The sequence below is a fragment of the Papaver somniferum genome, chromosome 1, assembly GCF_003573695.1.
Source record: "Papaver somniferum cultivar HN1 chromosome 1, ASM357369v1, whole genome shotgun sequence".
Classification (NCBI taxonomy): Eukaryota; Viridiplantae; Streptophyta; class Magnoliopsida; order Ranunculales; family Papaveraceae; genus Papaver; species Papaver somniferum.
In genome coordinates, this window is record NC_039358.1 from 63,072,997 (window position 1) to 63,087,699 (window position 14,703).

Consider the following 14,703-nt stretch of genomic DNA (forward strand, 5'->3'; position numbering starts at 1 on the left):
ATGAAGTGTGGTGTGATATTGCACCTATGGATGCTTGTCATATATTGTGGGGCAGACCTTGGTTGTTCGACAAGAAGATGACACACTTGACTGAAGCTAATACTTACAGTTTTGTGAGTAACGGTAAGAAGATGACGTTGCATACTATGAAATAAGACGTGCAAGGAGGGAAAGAAGATAAGGGACAGTCAGCAAGTTTTTTTTAACTTGTAAACAGTTTCAGAATGAATGCAAGGAAACTGGTGTGATCTATGCGCTAATGTGTAAATCAACATCCAATGTTGTCCTGGACAGTCAGGAACAACCTTCTGAAATCACTGACTTGTTGAAACTTTTCGAAGAACTTGCACCTACAGAGCTACCTAATATGCTTCCTCCTATGAGAGACATACAACACGCCATTGATTTGGTGCCAGGGAGTGCGTTTCCTAACTTGGCAGCATATAGGATGCCCCCTGCACATCGATTGGAGATGCGAAGGCAAGTAGAGGAGCTATTGCAGAAGGGTTTTGTCAAGGAGAGCAAAAGTACGTGTTTTGTACCTGCCTTATTGACTCCCAAGAAAGATGGTTCTTGGCGAATGTGCGTCGACAGCCGAGCAATCAACAAGATCACTATCAAGTACAGGTTTCCTATACCCAGATTAGAGGATATGCTAGACATGTTGGCTGGTGCTAAGTTTTTCTCGAAGTTAGACTTGCGAAGTGGATACCATCAAATACGTTCGCGTTGGGGATGGATGGAAAACAATGTTCAAAACGCCGGATGGCCTCTATGAATGGCCTGTAATTACTTTCGGCCTTTCCAATGATCCCAGTACGTTCATGCGCATGATGACTGAGGTACTACGTCCTTTTATTGGTTCATTTGTAGTAGTATACTTCGATGATATTATGGTATATAGTCGTACCAAGGAAGAACACCTAGTTCATCTCAAACAGTTGATGGAGGTTCTTTTGAAGGAAAAATTGTATCTCAATCTTAAGAAGTGCTCTTTTTTGCGGGAAGAAGTAGAATTTTTGGGATATATTGTTTCAGATAGTGGTTTAAAGGATGATCCTATGAAGGTGAAAGCGATTGTGGACTGGCCTGTTCCTGAATGTGTAACTGATGTGCGTAGTTTTCATGGATTAGCTACCTTCTACCGGAGATTTATAAAGGGGTTTAGTACTATTATGATCCCTATAACTAAATGTCTTAAAGGGACAACTTTTCGGTGGACAAAAGACGCATCATTTGCATTCGAGAAGATCAAGAAGTTAATGACTGAGGCCCCAGTTTTGGTTCTTCCTGATTTTGAAGTTATTTGTGATGGAATGTGACGCTTCTCATGTGGGAGTTGGAGCTGTCTTGAGCCAAGAAGGAAGACCTGTGGAATTCTTTAGTGAGAGAAGCTCATTGAAGCGAAACGTAAGTACTCCACTTATGACCTACCGTTTTATGCTTTAGTTCGTTCTTTACAACAGTGGAGAAATTATCTTGTTCACAAATATTTTGTGGTTTATTCGGATCATGAAGCTTTGCGCTACTTACAATCTCAAAAGAAACCGAAACCTCGACATGCAAAGTGGATCGACTATCTTGAAGAGTTTACTTTTTCCCTAAAACATAAATCTGGAGCAACAAACAAGGTAGTTGATGCTCTTAGTCGTCGACATGTGCTGGTGACAACAATGCAAGCTCGTGTAGTCGGTTTTGAGGTGATTAAGGACCACTTTACTGATGACCCTTATTTTGGTCTAGTAGTACAACAACTAAGTATGTCTCCAACAGCATCAGGTATATCTTTTGTACTTCATGATGGTTATATCTTTCGTGGAAACCGTTTATGCATTCCTGTTGTCTTCTTAAGAGAGATTATTGTCCGAGAGCTTCATGGTGGAGGGTTAGCAGGACATTGGGGACGAGACAAGACCCTAAAAGCGGTAAAGAGCCGTTATTATTGGCCTTCAATGGAAAAGGATGTTGAGAGATTGGTCAAGAGGTGTCGAGTGTGCCAATTACCAAAGGGACAATCCCAAAATATTGGATTGTATACTCCATTGCCAGTTCCACATTCTCACCGGGTACACCTCAGTATGGATTTTTTGTTAGGATTGCCGAAAACTGCAAGACAACATGATTCAATCTTCATTGTGGTAGATAGGTTCTCTAAGATGACTCACTTTATTCCTTGCTCTAATACTGTTGATGCTTCCAATATTACGTCTCTTTTCTTTAACGAGGTGGTACGTTTACATGGAGTCCCTTCTTCTATCGTGTTTGATCGTGATGTCAATTTTTTGGGGAATTTTTGGAGGACTCTATGGAAGAAGTTAGAAACTGATTTATGCTATTCTACAACTGCCCACCCTCAAACTGATGGACAGACGGAAGTAGTGAACCGGACTTTGGGAAATTTACTAAGAAGCTTAGTGGGAGATCATATTAAGAGTTGGGATCAGGTTTTATCTCAAGATGAGTTTGCATATAACAACTCAGTTAGTCGTACGACTAAGAGAACACCTTTTGAGGTAGCATATAGTTTTCATCGGCAACATGTTGTAGAATTGGTACCTCTTCCGTTGAATACCCAAATCTGCAGCGAAGGTGAAGCTTATGCTGACCATATAAAGAGTATACACCAAGATGTGCGAGCAACTATTAACAAGAGTAATGAACACTATATGAATGCAGCTAATGCTAATCACAAGCATAAAGAATTTCAGGAGGGTGAGACGGTGATGGTGTTCATGCGAAAAGAAAGGTTCCCTAGGGGCAGATATCATAAGTTGGCTTCAAGGAAGATGGGTCCATATAAGATATTGAAGAAGATCAGTTCCAATGCTTATGTTCTTGAGTTACCTGATGACTTACAAATAAGTCCCGTTTTCAATGTTGTTAATTTGTATACCTTCTATGGGTTCGATGGAGATGATGATGGTGATACACCAGGTGATCAGCAGAAATTGACCAACAACCCACCTGATGTGATCCAAGAGGTACTTGACGTAAAGAAAACTAGATCCCAACGTGGAAATCCATATCAACAGTTCTTAGTAATATGGCTTGGAAAGACAGCTAAGAGTAGTACATGTGTAGATGGGGAAAAACGATTTGCTGGTTTTTAAGGAATTGAGGAGACGAACGTACGGAGGAGACTCCTCGAACCGAGCGAAATGGTAAACCTCACGCAGATGCACCGCTGCAAAGGGGGTGCTTTAGATTCGAGAGATCAATCTGTAGTACTCCGGCCTAAATCAAGACAATGACCATTCCAGAGTAAATTCGGTCACAAGAGAGGATGGGTTGATCTGTAGGAGGGAAGCTGGGAAATGTGTGGAATCAATGGTAATCAAAGATTGTGGGTGTGTGAATTATGAATATGATAAGCTCTGAATGATTGAAATTGCTCAATTGAGAGTAGTTGCTCAATTGATGAGTTGATGATCTCGTGTTGTCGATGAGACGTGAGATTGATGATACTGTTGATGCTCATCCCTCAATCATGATTCAGAGACTTATTTATATTGCTGGAATTTTAGACACCATGACCCCATGAAGTGTGACAGTTGATGGAATCAAGGAGTGGGGAAGTGGAGATCGTGTTTGAAACCAGTTGCTCAACGTGTATAGACTTGGTCGATTTTCCACCCACTACCTCGTGAATTCCTTCAACTGATTGCACGACTTGCTCACATTCCATCGTGTGTTTGAACACACGTGCCATAGACCTCCAGACCAAAACCCTAAGTGATATCCCCCAAAGTGACACGATTGACGTCTCGTGGTATGTTAGTCAATTGATGACTTCGTGGTTTGATGGGACAATGATCCCATGTAGTTGCTGAGTTGAACATGATGTTCTGAAACTCATGAGTTGAACATGTCATGAGACAGAGGTATAGTTCTTACGATGAAGCGAGCAAGTATTGCTCATTCGATGGATCGTTGAATATTGATTGTTGAACCAATACTCCTTGGTTTGAGAAAATTTATCATCTGAGCAAGTGTTGCTCATGGGATGAATTGTTGAATATTTGATCGTCTGAGCATGTGTTGCTCATCTGATGGATTATTGGCAGCGTACCAAAAATATTAATTAGAATATTGGTCGTTGAACCGAGCATAATTAATAAAATTCATGACCATGAGGTCGTCGTAAAATTATTAAGGTTGGAATCTGGAATGATGATCCTTGGATTCAGAAACCCTAATTTGATCAATTGATGATTAATTCATGGTTCGTCAGAATTTTAACCATGGGACGAAAGAGGGAGCGACTACATAGGACCGTGGATCAACCATGTAGTGTCCATATGCTCACGTAAGAAAATACAAAGAACTCCTGAAGATTTGACGATTTGTTGGTGAAAGAATGATTAAATGCTGGTTTAATCATTTATTTGAAAATGCTCATCTGAGCCTTTGGTGAGAAAACCTAACTAATTATGACGGAGTGAGGGACCGACCATGGGGTCGTGAAACCGTCCCTGGGTAGTCACGTGACCGCCCGATGATCACTTCATGAAAACCCAAAGTGTTTGGAAGAGTCTTGGACCTAATACGTGCAATTGTGCAAATTAGGTCAAAACTGTGAAACTTGATGGGACCGGCTTCTGTAAGCCAAAGATCCAATCTTGGTAGATCAAGATAGCGTGCTCGTGTCCCCAAGGCGTCCGCGTCTCAGTCCTGAGAATTTTGATATTTTCTGGCGTGCAATTGAGCATCCATTCGAGAAAATATGCCAAAATTAGGGTTTCGACGAAACTGAGGAAAACACCATGAGATGATGGAAAATAATTACAAAATAAGGAATAAGGAGGCGTGGGACCGCCGAGGCCAAGGCATGGCCGGCCGGTCGTGACCACGGTCCCGTGGTGCCATTTTCTTTAATTTTATAATATTTTTGATGATTTTATGAAGAATTCATGAATTTTAAGAAATTTGATGAATTTAGGGAGTTTCCATGAATTGAAGGAGTTTTCATGAGTTCAAGGAAGCAAAAAATATTAAAATAATAAAAAAACGGGCGTGAAGGACCGTGGGGGCATGGTCGGCCGGTTAGGGGCCCAGTCCCACGAGTTTTCATGATTTTTTATATTTTTTAAGTATTTTTCATGATTTGAGGGAATTTTTCCTAATTTGAGAGAAATACCATGAAATCAAGGAATTTGATGAATTCAAGGAAAAATAAAATAAAATAATAATAAAACAAGGGACGTGGGGACCGGCTAGGGCATGGCCGGCCGACCGGCTAGTGGCCCGGTCCCACAAGTTTTCATAATTTTATTTATTATTTGATGATTTGTGCAAAATACCATGAAATCAAGGAGTTTTTTCATGAAATTAGAGAAATAATAATAATAATAAAATAATAAGGAACAGTGAGGTGTGGGGCCGGCTGGGACCAAGGCATGGTCGGTTGGCCAACGGTCACGCCCCACACTTCTTTCCTTAATTTTATATTATTTTTTACGAATTTATGAAAATACCATGAAACCGAGGAGTTTCCTCAAGACGAAGGAGATTTGATAAAATGAGAGAATTTTCATCAAATCATGGAAAATAATAAAAATGCATTAAAAATATAAAACTGGCGTGGGATTGACCACGACACGGTCGGTCGGTCGTGTGTTCGTGCTCCCAGCACCCTGGTCAATATTTTTAATTATTTATTATTTTCCTATCTATTTTGCATAGGTTCATCGTTTCGTTGTATTTTGAAATACTCACTCGTGCGGTGACTGTTAGTGTATCGTCATTGAATACACCTTCACCATTTGAATCGGGGCTTACTTAGAGGTAGCTCAGACACCCGGTTGTTAATTATTTATTACTAATTGTGGAATTCGGTGGTAAATGATTCACAAAACTGAGTAATAAGATGTTTATTATTAATTCATAAGATCAGCTGAGGATTCGACTACGAATTCAGAATAATAAAGTGAGCATTACCATTCCATGGGATCGTAGATTCGACCATAGAATCAGAGTAATTCAGATTTATCTATTACCATTTATGAGACCAGTTGTGGATTCGATCATGAAATCGGAGTAATGAGATAATATAGTTATTGCTATTCTATGAGATCAAGTCGTGGATTCGATCATAGAATCAGAACAATTGTTTATTGCCATTCCATGGGACCAGTCGTGGATTCGAGCATGGAATAGGAGCAATTGTTATTTCCATTCCATGGGACCAGATGTGGATTCGACCATGGAATAGGAGCAATAATAGATTATTCTGGGAATTCAGTAGTGAATGTCACGGCAGAATTAATCTTAATTAGGAATAATCAACTTTGTGCCTTTATACTAGTAGAGCAAGCTGTCTAGGAGCATTAATTATCCCGATATGAGCTTGTCGGTAAGTCATATCCTTTATATAGTCAGGGTAAGCTCATTGTTTGTTCCTGAAGACGTTATCGCTCTATACTTGCAGAGCAAGTTGTCTAGGAGCCGTCCATATCGTGATACTATATAGAAATAATCACTGAAAGTGTTCAGTATTCATGAGATATGTCGTTGTCCAGTCGTGAGACTACTTATCTACATGTACTCTGAGAGAAAGTACTCCCCGTTGAGAATTCCATGAGAGACCCATGTCTCAATACTCACGTCTGATTGTTGGATCAGAGCTTTGTATAATTATGAGTTTACGATTTTAGCCCTTGTCGAAAATCCACCATCTACATGAAGTCCCCTGCTTACTGAGGAAAGTTGTGTTCCTCAGTCAGCACTAAATGGTGATTTTCCGGCCATAAATAATAATACCAGTAATTGAACTTAGTCGTAAGTTGAGACGTTTCCGGATTTAGAGAGCATGAGAAAACCATGACTCGATGAAGGCTTCAATGTCATGATTGGAGCATTGTTTGATGAGCATAAATTGGTGTTGAACCGCTGGTTTGGACGACATGACCTTGGTCGTTTTAGGATTCGCGGGTGGGCCCATGAAAACAAATCCTTGTTTTATGAATAGACGCTCGTTCGTTCGTTAGTTTAAGGAACAAACAAAATAGACCTGAGTCTAATGATATAAAATTAGTCTATGAGATTTCACGAAAACCAGAATTTTATATTTTAAATATGTGAGATTTCACAAAGTGGAATAAACTCTCGTTTCAAATGTGGATGCTCGTACGAGAGAAAAGTTTGTTTTTTTTTGATAGACGTGCGTCTATTAGTAATAAAATTTTGTTTATGAGCCTTCATGAAAATGTTTATCTTCGAGCTTTCGGAAATATTTGAAAATATACTCTCGCTTCAAAGACAGATGCTCGTGCGAGGGAGCAAAAATATATAGATATATTTTTCAAATTTACGTGAGTTTCACGTTGAATATATATATTTTGTAAAATCAATGTTTTGATTTTGAACAACTGTTGAAAGTAGACAATTATACATGGTGAAATAATGTCTATATGTGAGTTTTCACAATTGTAGAATGGACGTCTGTACAATTTTTGAAGATCAGTGAGTGTTCACATAGTAAAAATTTACGTGGGTTGTTCACGGCTTTATGAAAATCAAGTCATGATTTTTGAGCAATTGCTGAAAGTAAGCAATTGTATACGTGAAATAATGTATGTATGAGTTTTGCGATTTTATAGTGTATGCACACATGTAGAAAATCAGCGAATGTTCACATGAAAGGTTATGTGAATTATTCATAGTTTCACGCAAAGTCAGGTGTTGACTTTAAATAATGAATTTTGCTCGTCTTGGCAAGTTTGAAGAAGCGAGCAAGTTTTTCGAGGTTTTTACGTTATTATCACTAGGTTCTTGAAACCGTAAATAAGTAAGAGTTGAGGATTACCATTTTTGTTGCGTGTTTGTTATTGGTATATCCATGACTCCATGCCTTGCGCCTCAGATAGTGGTGACTTCTGGTTACAGCCACTCTTCGGGATCTTCCGTGGAGCGCTCCAAAAATATCAAGTCAAAGATGAAGACTTCTGCGGATGCTCATACTGAGGAAAATCAACCTTTCAGAGACACTGGAAGCTGACATATTGTATGTCTCTCGATCATCCGAGAGTCGTCCCTCATTAGCAGAAGCACCGCCGACTTCAGCAAGTGAGACTATCGGCTGAAGATGAAGTTCGGCTTTGTGTTGATGGTGTAGCTCCTGATTGGATGAATGAAGAATTTCGTCATCAGAAAATTCAGAAGTTAGGTCTTCGTTGAAATTGTTGTAGAATCTTCGTCCGATGTCGGATTTTCGCGGTCGACCCATGTATCCTCATGCCCAGGAAATTTCCAAACTTTCTCAAAGAAGCCTTTTGAGTTCCGAGCATGTTTAGGATGTGAAATCGACGAAACAGTAAACTTCCAGGAGACCTTCAGAAAATTTTCAGCTGGCATGTGGTCCAATGTTTTGGCCACAACTCTTTGCTCGTTTCTCCAATTTTTTGAATTTTGGATATGTTGTAGAGGACCTTCATACGAAGAGAATGGTATATGACCCATCCCTCGTTTCACCAATTGCTCCCAGCTCGTCGGTTTGTACAGGACAGTGTAAAATCATCTCAGCCGAGCTTGCTGTAAAACACTCATGTTGTGTTCTTAGACCATTCGCTTGTGTCTTGAACGGTTGGTGAAGGATTTTAATGTCGTTGATTCGTTTGAGATCAGGACCCCTTGATTGATACATGATCATGGTGCTTGCAGCGCCATCTTGCTTCTGTCAGTCGTAGAAACATCGCTTCTGAAACCCTGGTCATGGGACCATAGCTGAGGTTGCTCTTGAGAGGGGATGATGTAATGACCACCCGATGGTAGCATTACTTTTATGATGAATGATTAGCACATGAGAGTCTGGTGCCACGAGTCTTGGACTGTGAAACTGGTCGTCATGATCAGTGGATCGTCAGTCCCCAGTTTTGGTTAGATCTCTCCTCTTCGTTTTCTCTTCTTCTGGCAAGACTTGGATAGAGGACCCAGGTAGAAAAATTGATGTAAAGACCTAGATGGTCGAAGTTGGAGGTACCTTGATGAAGTACTTAGTGGAAAGACCTGGTGGACACCGATCGACTGTGGAAGTCATGAATACCGTCTAAGAATTGCTGCTTGCATATTGTACGCTCTGGAAGATGTAGGAACCTCATACGACGTCGGAATTTGATGCTTGACCCCAACTTTTGAAGCTAAGAGACTGAGTTATCCCATGAGACAAGAATCACTCAATTTGGAGTTGTAGAGGTCATCCAACGAAGCGTGCACATTTGTAATTTTTAATCCCGTACAAATTTTTCAGATTTCGTAGACCTGACGGTAAAGGCCATATCTTTCAGCTCGTACGTCCGATTGATGCGCCCTTTTGGTAGGTTGTATAAGAGACATAGACGAACATCTTTTGTTGAGGAAGTATTGTCTCATTCCTCACTCGTTGGTACGTTTTTGTAAACCCATTTGCTGAAGTATGTTGTATCTCATTTGTAGAGGTGATGAGAACATCTTGTAGAAGACTTTGGTGTTGTGCCCGCCCATCGTGCAATCTTCAGAAAGACTTTCATGTGAGCATATTTCATGTCTACACGCCTTGATATGAATAATTAGTGCTTCGAGAAGTCCGTTTCCTCGAGCAATACTTCAGAGAATGGTTAGTTGATGGAGCCTTGTCATGAGGATGTTGCTCCTGAGACCGTTGTTGGTGCTGAGACCATGAATTATTATGCTCCAGATATCCTTATCGATGCTAAGATCATGGATAGTGTTCCTCTAGAGATTATTGTTGATGTTGATACCATGGTTGAAGTTGCTCTAAAGACCGAAAAGGATTATAGATATAATTTTTGTTCCTTCATCCAGTGAGCCTTTTACGTTCACGAACTAGTTAGTGAGTTGAGAATCCGGTATACTGGGAGTTCAACCTGAGTGCTCTTGAAAGCATGACTGTATCATGAAGCGTCTTTGTAAGTGAATCCACGTTGTTGTGGAAGATAGCAGCAGAAATCTCCGTTCTAGATCGGTGAAGGGAACAAGTTCCTCAGTCATGTAGGGTTTTGTGATGTAGAGAAGTCCCGTCGATGAAGTTTCACGGAATCACCTCAGGTTTCCCAGTGTATGTTGAAGGAGTTGGTAACATTCATGTGTGAATGATGTTGCATCTGCTTCAGAAGTCTTATAATGAGATAATGAAGACTTATCGAATGTAGTGCCGTGCTGGTGTTGAATCAGTGTCGAGATATTTGTGTTGAAGCCAGAGGCGCCATTATCGAAGGTGTACTCTTTGATTGGGAGTACAATTTTGAAGGCTTCTTAGATGATTGAGCGTTGAAGCGTCATACCCCTTGAGCATGTCTTAGGTTTGATCGTCTGGGCCCCGACTTTCTTCTGTTGATTCAGCATTCCTTTCGTTGCAGCAGTGGGATTCAACACTTGTGCAGAAGTCAGAGCTTTCTAATTTTGTGGCACACATGGACGCTCCTGCAAGGCTATGTAGAAACTCCCAAAGTGTTCTTTGCCATGTTTGGACATCATCTCAGCAATGAACGTCTCAGTGATCGATTCAGAGAAATGTCAGATTCAACCACTTGGTAAAATACTAATGCGGTGAAGTTACCATTCATAACGTCTTGCAGATTCCGACGTGGAAATCCCACCTGATGTGATCCAAGAGGTACTTGACGTAAAGGAAACTAGATCCCGACGTGGAAATCCATATCAACAGTTCTTAGTAATATGGCTTGGAAAGACAACTAAGAGTAGTACATGTGTAGATGGGGGAAAACGATTTGCTGGTTTTCAAGGAATTGAGGAGACGACCGTACGGAGGAGACTTCTCGAACCGAGCGAAATGGTAAACCTCACGCAGATGCACCGCTGCAAAGGGAGTGCTTTAGATTCGAGAGATCAATCTGTAGTACTCCGGCCTAAATCAAGACAATGACCGTTCCAGAGTAAATTCGGTCACAAGATAGGATGGGTTGATCTGTAGGAGGGAAGCTGGGAAATGTGTGGAATCAATGGTAATCAAAGATTGTGGGTGTGTGAATTCTGAATATGATAAGCTCTGAATGATTGAAATTGCTCAATTGAGAGTAGTTGCTCAATTAATGAGTTGATGATCTCGTGTTGTCGATGAGACGTGAGATTGATGATACTGTTGATGCTCATACCTCAATCATGATTCAGAGACTTATTTATATTTCTCATGACCCCATGAAGTGTGACAGTTGATGGAATCAAGGAGCGGGGAAGTGGAGATCGTGTTTGAAACCAGTTGCTCAACGTGTAGAGACTTGGTCGATTTTCCACCCACTACCTCGTGAATTCCTCAACTGATTGCACGACTTGCTCACATTCCATCGTGTGTTTGAACACACGTGCCATAGACCGCCAGACCAAAACCCTAAGTGATATCCCCCAAAGTGACACGATTGACGTCTCGTGGTATGTTAGTCAATTGATGACTTCGTGGTTTGATGGGACAATGAGTCCATGTAGTTGCTGAGTTGAACATGATGTTCTGAAACTCATGAGTTGAACATGTCATGAGACAGAGGTATAGTTCTTACGATGAAGCGAGCAAGTATTGCTCATTCGATGGATCGTTGAATATTGATTGTTGAACAAATATTCCTTGGTTTGAGCAAATTTATCATCTGAGCAAGTGTTGCTCATGGGATGAATTGTTGAATATTTGATCGTCTGAGCATGTGTTGCTCATCTGATGGATTATTGGCAGCGTACCAAAAATATTAATTAGAATACTGGTCGTTGAACCGAGCATAATTAATGAAATTAATGACCATGAGGTCGTCGTAAAATTATTAAGGTTGGAATCTGGAATGATGATCCTTGGATTCAGAAACCCTAATTTGATCAATTGATGATTAATTCATGGTTCGTCAGAATTTTAACCATGTGACGAAGAAGGGAGCGACTACATAGGAGAAATACCATGAAATCAAGGAAAAATAAAATAAAATAATAATAAAACAAGGGACGTGGGACCGGCTAGGGCATGGCCGGCCGACCGGCTAGTGGTTCGGTCCCACAAGTTTTCATATTTTTATTTATTATTTGATGATTTGTGCAAAATACCATGAAATCAAGGAGTTTTTCATGAAATTAGAGAAATAATAAAATAATAATAAGGAACAGTGAGGTGTGGGGCCGGCTGGGACCAAGGCATGGCCGGTTGGCCAACAGTCACGCCCCACACTTCTTTCCTTAATTTATATTATTTTTTACGAATTTATGAAAACCATGAAACTGAGGAGTTTCCTCGAGACGAAGGAGATTTGATAAAATGAGAGAATTTTCATCAAATCGTGGAAAATAATAAAAATGCATTAAAAATATAAAACTGGCGTGGAATTGACCACGACACGGTCGGTCGTATGTCCGTGATCCCAGCACCCTGGTCAATATTTTTTAATTTTTATTATTTTCTTCCCTATTTTGCATTGGTTCATCGTTTCGTTGTATTTTGAAATACTCGTTCGTGCGGTGACTGTTAGTGTATCGTTATTGAATACACCTTCACCATTTGAATCGGGGCTTACTTAGAGGTAGCTCAGACGCCCAGTTGTTGATTATTTATTACTAATTGTGGAATTCGGTGGTGATAATTCACAAAACTGAGTAATAAGATGTTATTATTATTCATAAGATCAGCTGAGGATTCGACTACGAATTCAGAATAAAAGTGAGCTTTACCATTCCATGGGATCGTAGATTCGACCATAGAATCAGAGTAAGTAAGTTTTATCTATTACCATTTATGAGACCAGTTGTGGCTTCGATCATGAAATCGGAGTAATGAGATAATATAGTTATTGCTATCCTATGAGATCAAGCCGTGGATTCGATCATAGAATCAGAACAATTGTTTATTTCCATTCTATGGGACCAGTCGTGGATTCGACCATGGAATATGAGCAATTGTTATTGCCATTCCATGGGACCAGTCGTGGATTCAACCATGGAATAGGAGCAATAATAGATTATTCTGGGAATTCAGTAGTGAATGTCACGGCAGAATTAATCTTAATTAGGAATAATTAACTTTGCGCCTCTATACTAGCAGAGCAAGCTGTCTAGGAGCATTAATTATCCCGATATGAGCTTGTCGGTAAGTCATATCCTTTATATAGTCAGGGTAAACTCGTTGTTTGTTCCTGAAGACGTTATCGCTCTATACTAGCAGAGCAAGCTGTCTAGGAGCCGTCCATCTCGTGATACTATATAGAAATAATCATTGAAAGTGTTCAGTATTCATGAGATATGTCGTTGTCCAGTCGTGAGCCTACATATCTACATGTACTCTGAGAGAAAGTACTCTCCGTTGAGAATTCGATGAGAGACCCGTGTCTCAATACTCACGTCTTATTGCTGGATCAGATCTTCATATAATTATAAGTTTACGATTTTAGCCCTTGTCGAAAATCCACCATCTACACATGGATAACAGAAGAAGAGTTGAAACGGCGTCACCCACAAGTATATGTTGCAGCCGCCGCAGCAATCTCGTCAGAGCCGAGTTTTTTTCAAGCTGGGGTGGTTGATGCAGGGGAATAATATGTCTCTGCAGAGTTTTTTATTTTAGGATACTTTTGCTAGTTTGTCTCTTAAGAAAGGGAATCTCTGTCCGAGTATTAGTTTTCCTTATTTAGGTTTCTTTCTAGTACTTTCTTTCTAGTATAAATAGGTTGCTATATCGTCCAAAGAGGGCATACTTTTATATACTTTTACTACGTTTTATAATCTATTGATTATATCAGAGAATCAGGTTTTATCCCTAAACTCAATTTATCCGCGTTCTTATTGATTCAACCTAGGGTTCTAATCGTTTATCGTTGTTCAATTACCTTAGTTTATTGTTATGATCTCTAGATGTGCATTACAGTTCATGTGATTCCAAGTCTATACCAAATGATACACAATCCATGTAAGATGTTACTCGGCGATTTTCACATGATCATCTTTTGACTTTCGTCAAGAATATAAGATGAACTTGGTTGAAGCAAAAGCTTACCAACACATATTTCGAGAAATATGTAAGCGAGATAAACTCAGCTTGAAATCTCAAATGTGTATAATCGACAACAATATAGTAATACGACTTTTGTCTCAATATAGGAGATAGAGTAGAAATATATTTTCCAAGTGATAGATGAGCTTTAGTCTCCACATACCTTTTGTTGATGAAATTACACAAGCTCTTCTTAGTAGTTCTTCGTCTTCAATTGATAAACGCCGTGAAGTCAAAGGCTCAACTAAACAATCTATCCTAGTCCGAGACATCATTATAAGCAGACTAGAAATCAAGACTTATAGTTTTGATCACTAACATTGACAAACAAGCTTGAGATAGCAACGCTTGCGAGTTCGACCGAGCAGTGCTCTAACAACGAGCATACAAATTTTTCCGACACTTGAAGAAGCTTATTATTAATAGGAAAACAAAATAACAACAAAAGCGTGGAATAGTGGTCTAGTAAATCCTGAAGTCAAGGGTTCAACTTCGACCATTCCTGTTTGTAATTTTTCTTTATTTAAATTTTTTGTATAATGCACCTGGGAATACCACACCTGGACAGATGTGGGACTCATATGGTTTTTGCAGATGTCACTGTGGTACAGTGGTAAAGTCGTTGGATGATGATACCAGCGACCTGAGATCGAAACTCGTCAGTATCGGGGGTGAGGTTGGGGGTGGGGGATTTTTCCTTTTTTCTTTTCCTAGCTACATGTGCTTGTAGGTAG